Raw genomic sequence first — 14,201 nt, forward strand, 5'->3', positions numbered from 1 at the left:
ATTGCGACATAGGCCGGGGTCGTGATACGCGTATGATACTTTCCAGTTGTTATAGATCGGGAATTCGCGTATCGCTGTGACAGTTATGTTATTTGCAAGCAGAAGTATTAAAAAGAGTCGAAGTAAATTTTCGAGGTTCCCCTTTAAAAATTTCCTCGACTCGCGCAACGTAAATTTGCTAAAGAATGCCTGTATGGGAATAAACATTCTTCTCGTTTCCTTGAATGATATACAGTGACTCGCGAAGGTATTCGTATCCATCAGCCTATTCAAATGATCGTTACTGTTTTGCGAAACAAGTTTCAAAATTATTGTCAATGAACATTTGCATTACATTTAACGGCAAATGTCAAGAGAAACTAGAGTGCAAAATATTTTCATTTCTACATTCAGTGATATAAATTCTACGCCGATTTACATGAATTCCCATTTATCAAATGGCAATGCAAAATGATTATTTTAAGATAAAATTAACGTGAATTGAAAGTTTAGATTGTTAGAAACATAGTTTCATCGAGGAAAATTTCCGAAACTGCGTCGCAAAACTATAACGATCGGTTGCAAATCGGCAAATGAAGGAACGCAAATATTTCCGTGACTCATCGGATCTTTTACACAATATTTCCATACAGTTTCAATTTTCGTCTCACCGAATTCTTATTTTGCAATGTAATTCATACCGATACGAGTGTTTACTATTTACAAAGATCTCAAAAGCTGTACCCTAAAACGACCGTTCAAAAACGACAATTGAGCCGTTCATAGCATATATAGATTAACTCCACTTTTTGAAAAATCTTAAATTTAAGTGTCAAAGCACTTGGTATAATCACAACTCTTTATATTTAAAATTTTTCAAAAAGTGGAGTTAATTGATTTGTGCAGTGAACGGCTCAATTACAGAGATACAATCACTTCTATAACATTTAGCTCTCGCACTGTCTTTGCCACAATATTTCCAAGCAACTAAATTTATACCAAATCGAATGCTTACTATTTCCAAAGATCTTAAAAGCTGTACCCTAAAACGATCGTTCAAAGTCGACAATCATAGAGATACAAACACTTCTATAATCCACAACTTTCGCATTGTTTTTGCCACAATATTTCCAAGCAAACTTAACTTAATAATTTCTCGACAACATCGTTAACAGATTGCAAACGCTAAACGCGATTACCTCATTGGCACGTACGTCAACTTGCATTGCTAGGTACACGAGTACAAGAATAAATGCATACGTTCACCGTGAAATCGAGCTAACAATAAGCAAAGGAAATCGGTTCACGAGGTATGGACGAACGATCGTGGTATCACGGCGAGGATCGCGGCGTCGCGGCGACGACGGCGCATATAAATCTCGAGTGGACGTTGCGACGCTGATGCAACGCGTGGCTGAAACGAGCGCATTGTTTCCACGAGGAACGCGCGCGTAACATCGATGCTCGGCCCCACGATAGAAACAAAAGTAGAAGGCGGAGGCAGGCGGCGGCGTGTGTACGAGGAAAGCCGACCACATGAATGAAGCTTCCATTCATGCGTGCCTCTAACCCCTTCCTTCAACCCCCTCGCACCGTCTATGGGATCTTGTCGGCTACCAACGACACGACTATGCGACACACTGCAACACACACGTACGCACACACACGCAGACACGTTCTGGCGCACACGAGCGCAAAACGAAGCGCCGCGACACACGTGATCGCCATTGTTGATCGCGAGGAAGAACCGGCAGCGCCAGCCAGCCGCGTTATTCCCGGCTTTTTTGCGGGAACCAGGACACTGATAGCATACTCGTTCCCGTCTAAGTGGTACCCTCGAGAGCCTCGATACCGGGACGAGGCTCATTCATTCGTTCGGTCACGTAACCGAGATTAGGCGTGTTTGGCGCCGATGTTTTTAACGGCTAATGACGGTATCGTCGACCCCTCGGCGACCGGCGAACGGAACACTTTCGAGAATCTTCGTTCCACGGTGAATTACAGGTCAATCCACGGCCGTTTTTGCCAGATTCACGTGGTCGCTGGGTCTCGTTTTGGGTACGCCCAACATGGCTCGGCAGCATGGCGTTAAGACAGGTTTATTTGGTACCTTCATTCACTCGCTTGCGACCGGGGCAGGCTAAAAAAAATTCGGAGGGAATGAAGCTTCTTCCCGAGTTGATCTATGGCACATCGAGGACACCGGATAACCATACGTGCGTTTTATGGCTAACGCGAGAGATCCGTGCGATTCCCAGTCGACATTCGCGACCCGATTTATGAGAATGAGCAACGTCTTGATCGTTGGTATTATATTGTTTACGGCAAATTTAATTCGAGTCTGTTATGTGCCATGTTATTAACTCTTTGCACTCGAGAGGTGACTCTTAGTCACCGTTTGTTTTAATGCTATAACTTAAACAATGGATGATGATAATTATATTAAGAACATCGAAATAAAATTATTCTATTCGTTCGTTTCTCACGCAAATTCACGATTTTCTTCTTTAAATTTCAGCATAAAAAGTATCAGTGAGTTTATAAAAATATAAGAAGAGCTACGAATTGCATCTTCGCAACGAAGAAATCTTCGAGTCCAAAGGGTTAATACCGGAATTAGCCAGCTGTAATGTGTAGATAAATATGCTATACGCGAATGGTAGCGATTAAATTGGTTAATTTTGTCGAAAACAACACGTTATAGGCAAGTGATAAAATAAAATGACCAAAACCAGCCATTTTGAGTGACAAATATTGACAACTACGCTTACACTACGCCGAAATAAACTATTCTCTGGTCCATATGTATACGAACTATACTAAATTTTCTCAACTGTCTAAATGTTGATTCCTGAATACCATATTGCCGACCCCGTACCCAGGTGAAACGCAATGGAACCTGGACGCCTGGTCATCATGTATGCCAAGTACCTGAAGTATGGGGCAATAATTCATCGTAATCCCTACACATGTATCTGAAATTTGGAAACTCTATCAAATAACAAATTACACAGCCCTACCAAGGGTTTACATAAATGCCAGATCTACTAGATCGCAGAATATAAAAGCACAAGCTCCTCAAAGAACCGTCCGTCGCTAATCGTTGTCAAGCAAGAACAACCTAGTGAAGATATGCACTAAACATCCATTAACTTGATCTTCCGCAAATCTTCCCACTATCAAAATTTACAACGTTATAATCATTCGTACAATTTTCATACAATGTCTGTTAGTGTACCATCGTTCATCGCTATTGTCATGCTAAATCGTGCCAACCCGGAACCACCACCATGAGAAACGTCAACATCCGGAAAGCCCGTGTCCCGACACCCATGCTAATTATTCGAATCCATTCCGCCTATGTTTCTTAATTACCTCGCTGTCTTCCCGTTACGCTAAAAGATGACAGTAATTGCGGTTATCTATCTTCTCCGGTTTTGTGTTTGCATTTCGCAGCTAGAGACACACCGAACCGTGCAAAGCCCTATCGGAGAAGAAGCAAGAAAGAAGAACCGAGTGGACGAGACGCGAAGAGAGAACGCGTGGTTGAATATAATACGTTTGTGCGCTGATTCCGTGCACTTTGTAACGTACGGGTGAGCTTAACGAGTAGCAACGACGTCGACCAGTTCCCGAGAAGTCGAGGCAGAAAAGTGTACGACTGTTGTCTCATTCATCGGCGACGAGGAAGAAGACTCCTGTCCCATTCATCGTAGTCCCGTCACGCTTGACGGGGACCTAGGTTAGCTGGATTTTAAGCACGGCAAGAAGGCAAGAAGGCACCGGCCAGGAGGGACCGGCGAGTCCCGATGGGAGATGAAGAACACGTTTCTTCTTCCTCGTCAAAAGAGTAACAAGAATGTCATAAGCGGCGGACGAAGAGAACGCGCTGAATCCTTGTCTGCGTAACGAGCGCCGACCACAATTACAGTACTAATGGAAGCCTGAACTTTATATGGTAAAATAAAATTACCGCTAATAACGTCGAATTAAAATATCATCGAACAACCGACCCGTGATATTAACCCTCTTCCATTCTTTTCCTTCGTTTTGCTTTCCATCGGCACGAAGAAACGCGACGCGAGATTACGTTGCAATCGGTTTTCTTGCGCCGCGAAAGAGTTGGCTCTTGAAAGCAAACGGACGTGGTTATTTACATTTTAAAAATTAAATTCCGTGCCTCGGATCCTGCATCCTGGCGCATTGCGTCATCGTCGTCCAGCTGCTTCCGAATTTGCGTTCTTTTTTGGTTCAACTCGCGAAACGTGTTCCAACTTTTCCCTGTAATTTCCACCTCGCCGTCCGGCAAACGCAAGCAAATGGCTAAACCACCTTCTCCATCGCGAGCCTTCAGATTGTTCTTTTATCTACTGTAATAAACTCCTATTTACGAATGAAATAAACACGCTTTTACGGCATTTGCATATTGAAACGGAGCAACCAGTCGCCCTCGTCCCGCGTAGCTAATCAATTAGAGTCTCCATTTGTTCCCATCGCTAACTCGTGCCTCGATAAAGATTATTACAGTATAGTTATACCCTGGCATTCAAACCAATTACAAAAGTAATATCACAGCCATCAAACGAAAGAAATAAAACGGCTTTTCCCTCAACTCACACATTCATCTCCTCCTGCCTGTTGTTTAACCCTACTCGTGTTTCCAACGCAACTCCACCAATCATTTACAATTTCACACTCGCAGAGAATTATCGCAGGCAACCTGCTCGCCTATAACAAGAAGCGATATTTCCTTCCATCGGCAATAACCATTTATAATTGAAAACTATAAACCAAGCATTTTCAACTACGATCACTCCGCGATACCACCACTGACCCGAATGGTCAATGCGCATAATGGAATCGTCGCGTAAAGAATAAATATTGCAAAATGATAGCCGGTCTCGCGGGATTCTCGCGATATCGAAAGGCAAAGAGCGAACGGGAGAAAGCCTCCTTTTTTCCCATCACCGCAGAACAGAGATTTTATGTCCGGCCCATTCTCGCGCTCGCCGCTTAAATAAAGATCGTAAATAAAGAAGTTAGCTCGTAATAACGCGGGATCGCCGAGCAAAATGTAATTTATCAGGGCCAATTATATCGTGGCGTTCCCTCCGCGCGGACACCTCCGAAACAGTGCGCTTTCGAAAGTGATCAATTCGGCGTTAAGGCCGCGACGCGACACCGCCACGCGATTTATCGATCAGGATCGCGTGGCGTTTATTCGACCGGGTCCCGGGACCAGGCCGCCCTGATCCGGCCTTCGTTAACTCATATTTATACCGGTGATATTTAATTGATTGTCGAGGATCGTTCAATGCCATTGTGGCCGCCTCTGAATGGAACACTACGATCCAGATAAGCCCACGCGTCTCAGCCGAGTTCCCTTAGCCCCGCGTTGGCTAAATGGTCCCAACGCTCGGTACAACGATGAAAATGGCTGACCGGCAACGAACTAGTACAGTTATTAATCACACGCCAAACGATGATTATTTCTCGTCGAATAAATACGATGTTACGAAGGCACTGCACCGGTGGATACCGTGCTTACAGGAGGACCGCTCGCGGTACAGGGGTGAACAATGAGCACGTTGATTACGAAAATCGCACGTATCGACTGACATCTGTGAAGGAATTAGAGGGCGACCTGCGTTCGCTGTTTCAATCGACGGTAAACGGTCCGTCACGTGAAACGTTTGCAACGAGATTGTGCGTTAAATTGAGTAATAAGTGCGTTCGCGTTTGTTTGATGGAGTGTCAAGGGTTATTGCTTTTGTACGAAATCCGCGTGGTTATCGCTCTTTGCCTGTCTTGTTCCCTATGTGATGCACGGAATGAACTTGCATCGACGCTTTTACATCGCAGTTTCTACATTCGATATACGTGTTTTTGCATTTCGAGCCTTCGTGAATTGTTTAATACACTGGTAAAATGTATTTGAACGTACGGATAATTCTTAGAATGTGTCGACAGGTTAGACAGCAAAATGATTTACGATGAACCTTTTTATTACACCTACTGCAAGTGTAGTAAGTAATTCGTTCATTATACTATTCTATAGCTTTCTGACCATTTATCAAAAGATTTATGTCTTGATACATCTGCTACTTTCTTTTATTGTCCGTGATAAACGTTTCGTCTTCCTCTCGGTAGATGTGTTGTCTTATAAAAACTTGCAACCGGTAAAGGGTTGGCGATAAATGCTATTTTTCAATACAAGTTAGGTAATTCGTTTGTCACGTTATTCGATAACTTCCTGTCCACTCGTAAAAGAATTTATATGTTAGTAATGGCAAATCTGTCCTTCGCTACAAGCCGCAATCTTTTATTGAAGTTCAACCGTCTTTGACAAAGTTTTGCAACGCTAATCTAAATATCTAACGTATTAGAACGGATCACTAGTAAGTCGCAAGAGTAATAAGAAAAGAATAAAATGAGAAATTACTCGCGTCGTTGATCGACAACGTCAGAAATTCCTATCAGTCACGTCTCAAAAATATCCGAAAACGTTCTCCTTCCCTTCAATGCCGTCTCGTCCCTCTCACTATCGTTCGCGCGAGCAGATCGCAATCGGCGGAGCGGGTACACCTCGAAACCGGTAGATCGGCCAGGTCTGCACCCATGGATGTGACATTTAAATAATCGTTTCGCACGTCCCAAGAGCCGATCGGGCCCCGTAATCATCGTGCCTTCGCTTTAAACAATCTCCTGTTCCTCAGGTGCGTATATATACCGGAGACCCGGAGGATGCAATCAATCCTCGTTTATACGCACGCTTCACCAGCTGGAATCCAGCATCGTTTTAAGAAAGCTATCATAAATTATTCCGAGCTCGGACGTGTCCCATATGGCATCATAAGTTTCCAGGCATCGTCCGCGAGTCATCGTGGGGCAGCGGTGCCATGACGACTCTCGGCGGTCCCTAGTCGTCGCCGACTTGCAATAATAACCGTTTACCCACGCACCGGAATTAGAATATATCCGGTCGATAATTTATGGTGGAATTATGCGCGTTATTATGTGTGTCAAGAAGACAAGGGAAACGAGCACGGGCACGCGGATTCCCATTTATCGTCGATCGAGCCGTGTGCATACACCGTTTTCTCTCGATGACACACGACCACCGATGAAAAACAGCTCGTGAGATCGTGTCCTGGGGACAACGACGATGCTCGTGAAAAGGAGCAGAGAGGAAAACGAACGAGGCTTTTCAGAGACAAAGGTTGATCGATGAGAGTGCACCTCGAAGACGGTCACAGCCTATCCGGAGATAACCATAACAATTACGAGCGCTTTCAGATTGCTATCTGGAGGTAGTACAAAGATCGAAAGTCTGAAAGAAGAGGCCTGGAATTAGTTGCACGAAAGCGGATCTCTTGGCTGTGCGGAGGGCCGTTTTTCGCGTGAGATCGGTCGTAGGGGAAACCGAAAACGTGGGATCACAGACGTATCGGGAACGTCGGAGACGGTTAAACTGCGCGTTATTATTATTTCCTCAAGTTTTACCAGAATCGAGGGCATAATGACCGGTTGTAAAATTTAACAAGCACCTTATAAAGCACACTCGTCGGCCGGTGTTCCTCGCTGTACGTAAAATTACAATCGTGTATCGCGTTTCAAGCTTCCCTGTGTCCAACGTGGTGCATCGGGCCCGAATCGAACTCGCACGATTCGAGCCATAAAGAGAAACCCAAGAAGAACGATCGTTCCAAAAAAGAAAAAAGAAAGAAAACGAGGAAATACTGGAAGAAAATCGGTATCGACCTGGATGTTGCCCAAGCTCCCCGTTATCCGCAGTGAGGTGTCACCCTGTCGATTTACCCCGATCGTGGAAGGGTATACGATCGCCCTCGGTTCCATCGATAAACCATCGCGAAAAATGACAAGGCTGGCCAGAACAGTTGGCGAAAAGAGCGCGAACGAGCAAGGCTGCCGCGAAGAGCGCCACCGTTTCTTTTTCCTTCCAAAATGACTTCATCCACGGACGATTCCAAGGATTTCGTTCGTGGAAGGAAGCAAAAAGCAGGTAGCAATCACGGCGTGGAATGCGCGGGAAGGTCGAAATAATAGCCGGTGCCGCGGAGCTCGGGCAAGCTCGAGACGGGTGAGTCGATGCCGATATACCGTGGATAGAAGGCGAGGCACCGCTCTCGATGAACTCGCGTGAGCCGATCCATGCCGAGGATGAGCACGCCCGCTGACTAATAACGCGATTCTGTATCGCGTTAAATTCCAGCCGGTTATTTCTGCCGGTTTAAAGGGGCCTCCTTCCGGGGATATCGCGATAGCTTCGCGATTAATTGCGCCTCGTTCACCGCCGCCGCTCTCCGTACTGGAAGTAAATAAACCCGATCTTGACCTTTCGACGAGCATGGAATTTCTTTGTGACTCTCCGCGGTCCCGCTAAATAAAGCAAAGCGAAACAAACGGACGTGCATTCCTTCTTTTTAAATATACCTCGAGATGGATCAGACCTTGGGTGTTCTTCGTAGGTTAGCGCGCGAAATTATACAAGATGCGTCAGCTTACGATATCGAGGGTAGTTTGAAAGCTGCATAGCTTTCAACCCTGGAACAGCATCCAGTGAAGGAGTATTGAATTGCGTGTTGATTTTTGATAGATGACTGAAAGGAACTGTGTTGCTTGTGTTCTTGTGCTTGGTTATCTGCAGTTGTGAAAAGTCATATTAGCAAAAATGTAGGTATTACTAGGTGTGGAATTCTTTGTGGAGAAAAATAATTTGGGAGCTTACAGCTTTGAATTCTGAGGTACTTATCTGTGAAGGAGTGACGAATTCCATGTTAATTTTTGTTTCAGATTTCATTGAGGGACCCTGTTCTTTGTGTTATTATGCCTGGCAATCTTCTGTCGTGGAAAGACTTATTGGTAGAAAGTTAGATATTAGTAGGTGCGAAACTGTTAGATGTGAAAAAGACATTTGAAAGTTTATACCTCTGAATCTTGGAATGCAATCCAATGCTGGAGTACTGAGTTCCATATTGTTTTTTGTGTGAGATTTTACTGAGAGACTATAGGAATTTGCTACTTGAGCTCTCGTGGTTGGTAATGTTCTATTATGCAAAGACTTATTAGTGGAATTTTACATATTAGTAGGTGTGAAATTGTTTGAAATGAGAAACTATTTAGAAGCTTATACCTTTGAACTTTGGAATACTGTGTGGGAAAAGTGCTGCATTCTTCCATGATTTTCATTCCAAATGTTACTAAGTAGCCTTAGAATTTTGTTGACAACCGATCTTCTGTTATGCAAAAACTTATTAGTAGAAACTCGGGTATTAGTAAATGTGAAACTGTTTAAAATGAAGGAAAGTTTGAGAGTTATGCAGTTCAGAATCCTGGAAGACTCTACGTAAACGTGCTGCATTTCTCAATTATTTTTTAACTGAGATATTACTAAGTATTAATAAAGATATTACCAAGGATGTGAAATTTTCTGAAGTGAAGGAAAGTTCGAAAGCTGTATATGGTTTCGAACCCAGAAGTTCTGTGTGGAGGAATACTGCATTCCACAGCGATTTTTCTTCGATGCGTTATTAAGAAATGGACTTTTGTTGCTCGTGGTCGATAATCTTCTGATATGGAAAGACTTATTCAGCGAAGAATGCGAAGTTGTTGAATGCGAAGGAAAGTTTGGAAGGTTCTGAACCCTGAAATACTATATGAAGAAATACAGCATTCCACTGTAATTTTTATTCAAGATATTATTAAGAGATGGTGGATTTTTGTTGCTCCTGCTTATGCTTGGTAATCAACTGATATGGAAAGACTTAATCACTAGAGAGCATAAAGCTGCTTCAAGTGAAACAGACTTTAAAAACTAAACGATACTTAAACTCTCGAGTACTGCACGGAGAAGTAGGATAATGTTTGTTTCAACTATTTTCCACGTGATGATGGATCTGTTGCGCTTGGTAAACTGAGGATTTGAACCTGTACCGTCTAAACTCTTCTTTCCCTTATTTTCATGATAGGCGTATACCGTTCCTCGGTACAGTGCTAACAGGATTATGAATAGGTGTAATATCACAGGGTTAACGGATGGGCTGTTGAAAGAATAAGTTGATGTTAATGGTAAATGATAATTTATAATTCGTTTCGCATAATAAGCAGTAAAATTCACGAAATACGATATAGTAGGTTTAAATTAACTTAGCTTAAAAGTCGCTGATAATAAACGCACGAAGAGATGTAACGTAAGTATAAAGATAACCTCGTGAATAAATTTGTCGTCGCTTGCAATAGAAGATTCAATCCAACGGTACAGAAACAAAGAGAGTGGGAAATAATTCAATTAGTCAAAGACACGAATCATCGAATTCTAAACACTCGTTCCAGAAAGTCTACGAAGCTTTCATCTTCCTAATCACTCTGAACAGTTTTTGCAGCGTAATTTCCAAGGTGTACCTCAGGTATGTAATAAATCGCTTGTGCTTGTTATACGCATTAATTAATCGAAACCAGTAAAATAATTCCCCGACATAAACACGATGCTGCAACCCCGATCTTGTTGTTCTCTGTAGACAAAAACGATCTTTTAGGAAGTGAAGGAACAGATGCAGAATAAAGCTTACAAACCTGAATGTGAATAGTTCGTAGAACATTAGAGTGCCGAAAATATAATTCTCCCATAGATGGATGGTGATTTACGGGAATCGGGGTACCATTGCCGAGATCCTCATCTCCGTAATAAATCCAAGAGATTTCATCGTTGGTGATCACAGCGAGCGACGATGCAACTTTTGTTCCGTGTAAGAGAGGTGTTCCACCTCTTAAGAAACCGAAAGATATGCACCTCCTGTTGTCGATAAAATTAAGAAGAAATCGATGAGGAAGGCGATAATTTGCGTAAAACTGGAACTTCGGTAGCGTTCCTGCAACGAGCCTGCACGGATCAAGATAACGAGGCGAGGAGATGGTAATCTCGTGCGTTGAATCGAGAGATCTTATCTAGAGGGTATCGCGAAGGAACAACGACACAATTTTAATTCCGTGTTAAAGCCAGATTTTAAGAACTCGAGAAATACACGCGTAACCCGTGCCCGCGACGAAATCGGCGCTGGGAAGTCGATAATTTGTACGAAATTGGAACTTTGAATGCATTCTCTGGCATGGAATACGCGAGGATCAAGATAACACCGTGGAAAGATCATTATCTCGCGGCTCAATCCGGAGAAGCTCATCTGCGGTAGTTGCCGCAACTTGCAGCACGATTTTACCTCGCGTTCTGCTCCTCCGATTTATCTGCCTTATTACGAGCAACGTTACAAAGATGTGGCGATAATTTTGCAATTAATTGCATTGCTCCCCCCGGAGAGTTTTCGTCACGGGAATAAATCACCTTAATCTTGACCGTTCCGGGGATCCTGGCTCGGCGCGTGGAAAATTTTACGCGATTTACAGCGAATATTTCTGCAAAGAGTAAACGCACTGGATGTACATTTATTTGGAATTCCGCAAATTCTTTGCTAAAATATTTCATTTCAAACGTTTCCGATCTGATTCGCTTATAAACGGTTATGCAAAAACAAAATAATCCGCCGTCATACTGGTTATACCTGCCTCTTCGAAGTTTGTATTTGGAGAAGGAAGATGATATCCTAGTCCTTGAAAGTTGGGTTATTCAAATTTGGAAGTCGGAGACGCGGCTGGAGAGTTCTTCCTGTGTTTTGAAAAATATTGTAGGATGTTGAATTATATTTACGATGCGTAGTACTAATTTAGTATAAAATAAACTGGAATTTATTAATTTCTTTATTTTTTATATTAATTTCCCCTACCCTACCTACCATATCTACATATGAAGAAATTATTAATTTTAATAATTACATTTACTTCATTTCTTTATATAATACCCTGTTTTATGAATATTAATATTTTAAATATAAATATAAATAATATAACATATTTGCAATATTCCTAACCTAAATGAGGGAACAGCTATAATTTTGCAGAAGTATTTCCTAAGCTATTCTATCTTTCTCCTATACCCATACAATAAGATTCTACCAGAGAGAAAAATTATTTAATTTGCTTTTCTTATACACAATAAACAGTACTATAAATTTATTATTCTATTCCTGTCTAATTGATATAATTGAATTGGAATAAAAAATTAAAAGTTGGAGCCATTGAATGAAGATTATGATTGTCCATGGCAGCAACTATGAAAGAAGAAATTTGACTTGCAAGTATGAGCGCTTTGTTCCAGAAAGTAATAAATAAAGAATGAAAATGCGGTCGTTAAGCGCGATGAATCGCAATTTCCCGAACGACGGCTTGTTTTTGCGACGACGCGCGAATTGCTACATTTGCACGGCTCGCTAATGGCCTTTTCCAGGGACCGTAACTTACGCCGGCCATTATTATCATTCCGTTCACGATTATGAAAATATCCGATCCTTAGACGCCCATTGTGCGTATCGCGCTTGATGACATAATAGCACTCGAGGTCTTGATCGAATGGTTGCTACCAATAATAAGAAATGTCTCTATTCGGTGGAAACGCGCCGTAACATTTTCTCTCGATAATCGATCTTCGCCAGATTCGACGAAATTTAACGATCGCATTGCTCGAAACCGGTTGGTAAAGCAAACGGTCGGTAATTTGCTTGAAATTTGACTAACCTAGTAGTTACGCGGCATTATACGTGCATTAGACGGCCGAAGCTCATTTCGACATATCGAAATTTACTTCGAATTATAAATCGGATTAAGTAGCACGACCTGTGTGGTCTACGAGATTAATATCGAAATAACGAAATTAACTTTTCCACTGTATCGTTTATTGTCATGGAATAAAAGATTAACGAACTTTGAAATTTTCTGGTATGCGGACATAACGGAAGGTGACACCACCGGCAGTAACACGAAACATTTCGAGAAATGTGATAACGTCAACACGTTAGCACGTTTCGTAGAAGACCGAGCATAATATTATGAAACGACTTACCATCGGATAGGAATCCATAACGGGCCTGGTCGAATAAGCGTTTTCCACTTTGTCAACGAACGACCCCTTGCCGCGTCTTCTCCTCTGGACAACTTCCTCTTGTAGCTAATCGGCGCGTGCTCCGTACAGCCGCGGAAACTTCAGGTCGTGTATAGCCACGCGGCACGCGCGTGCACTCGCGTAAAGGTTAGTTGTCAATTGGCACATATATCACACCTTCCGTGTTTCGTGCGTTTTCCTTCCTTCGACGCGCCCTTCGAAACGTTCACGCGAACTACACAGACTCACGACGTTCGTGTCGAAATTTTGCACACAGTTTCGAGTATCGAAACGCGCAGCGAGAACCTGTCACGAACGACAATCGAACCGCGTGTTGGTCGATGGGTAACGTGCGCGCGTCGACGATCGTATTCAAGTGTCACGCGGGCAACGAGTTTATCGAGTCACTCACTTGTACTCGCGGAAAATGTTCGTAGGTTCCTCGTGACGTCGTAACGTCCACCGAGAGTGGCGAGACGTCGCCGGTGTCGGCGGCGGGTCGCCGTAGCGCGCGTATTTTCGAAAAACCGAACGCCGCCGCGCCGTCGCGATTCGCGATAACGGAGAAACGAGAGAGGACGAACCTCGAACGACGCACTAGGGAGACAAGCGAGACAGCCAGCCCGTGCGCGCGTTCGAACCGATGCATCGCGGCAGCGCGATTCGAGCCGACTATTCGTCCGCGTTCGTCCGGCTTCGGCCAACCTCGGCCCCCTTCGGCGCGCCCGAAGCACTGCGCGGGCGGCTCCGCCGAACGAGAACCGCTTGTCGCCGGAGACATTTCCGACGCTGATTCGGATTTCTCTGTCAATGAATGAAATCAACGTGATTTCGGAATGCGTTGCTTTCGAGAAAGTAAGGCAAAAGAGGTATTTACTTTCAAATTATAAATATCTATTACTCGAAGAATATATAGATAAGAAATACGATCGATGACCAACGATTTGTTTCTACTAGGTGAAGCTAGGTTAGATGAAACTGTGTTTGGCATTCTATTTGGTTATTATTCAGTAGACACTGCTGACACGTAACTTGGTATCAAGTATTTCTCGTCATTTTTCAACGCAATTTATCAACGAATCGAAATCTTCTTGACTTTCAAAAAGTTAGATTATTTGTATCTTATGGAACACTGCCAGTATCAAGCTCGCTACTTTATGAGTACAGGTAAAAATATTTACAAGTACAGTTAACCCTACTTATATAAAATCATTAC

The 14,201-nt window shown here is 43.1% G+C and overlaps 1 protein-coding gene across 1 annotated transcript in view; it reads right to left on the reverse strand.

Annotated features, from left to right (window-relative positions):
- LOC108553988 (uncharacterized) overlaps window positions 1–13,678 on the reverse strand; it is a 77,082-nt gene extending 63,404 nt beyond the window's left edge. Inside the window, exon 1 of the mRNA XM_017909204.1 lies at window positions 12,947–13,678. The gene's annotated coding sequence lies outside the window, so the exon portion shown is untranslated. The remainder of the gene's footprint in view (window positions 1–12,946) is intronic.
- Between the last annotated feature and the right edge of the window lie 523 nt (window positions 13,679–14,201).

The sequence above is a fragment of the Eufriesea mexicana genome, unplaced genomic scaffold (genome assembly GCF_001483705.2).
Source record: "Eufriesea mexicana isolate 0111107269 unplaced genomic scaffold, ASM148370v2 scaffold4744748580, whole genome shotgun sequence".
In the NCBI taxonomy this organism is placed as follows: Eukaryota; Metazoa; Arthropoda; class Insecta; order Hymenoptera; family Apidae; genus Eufriesea; species Eufriesea mexicana.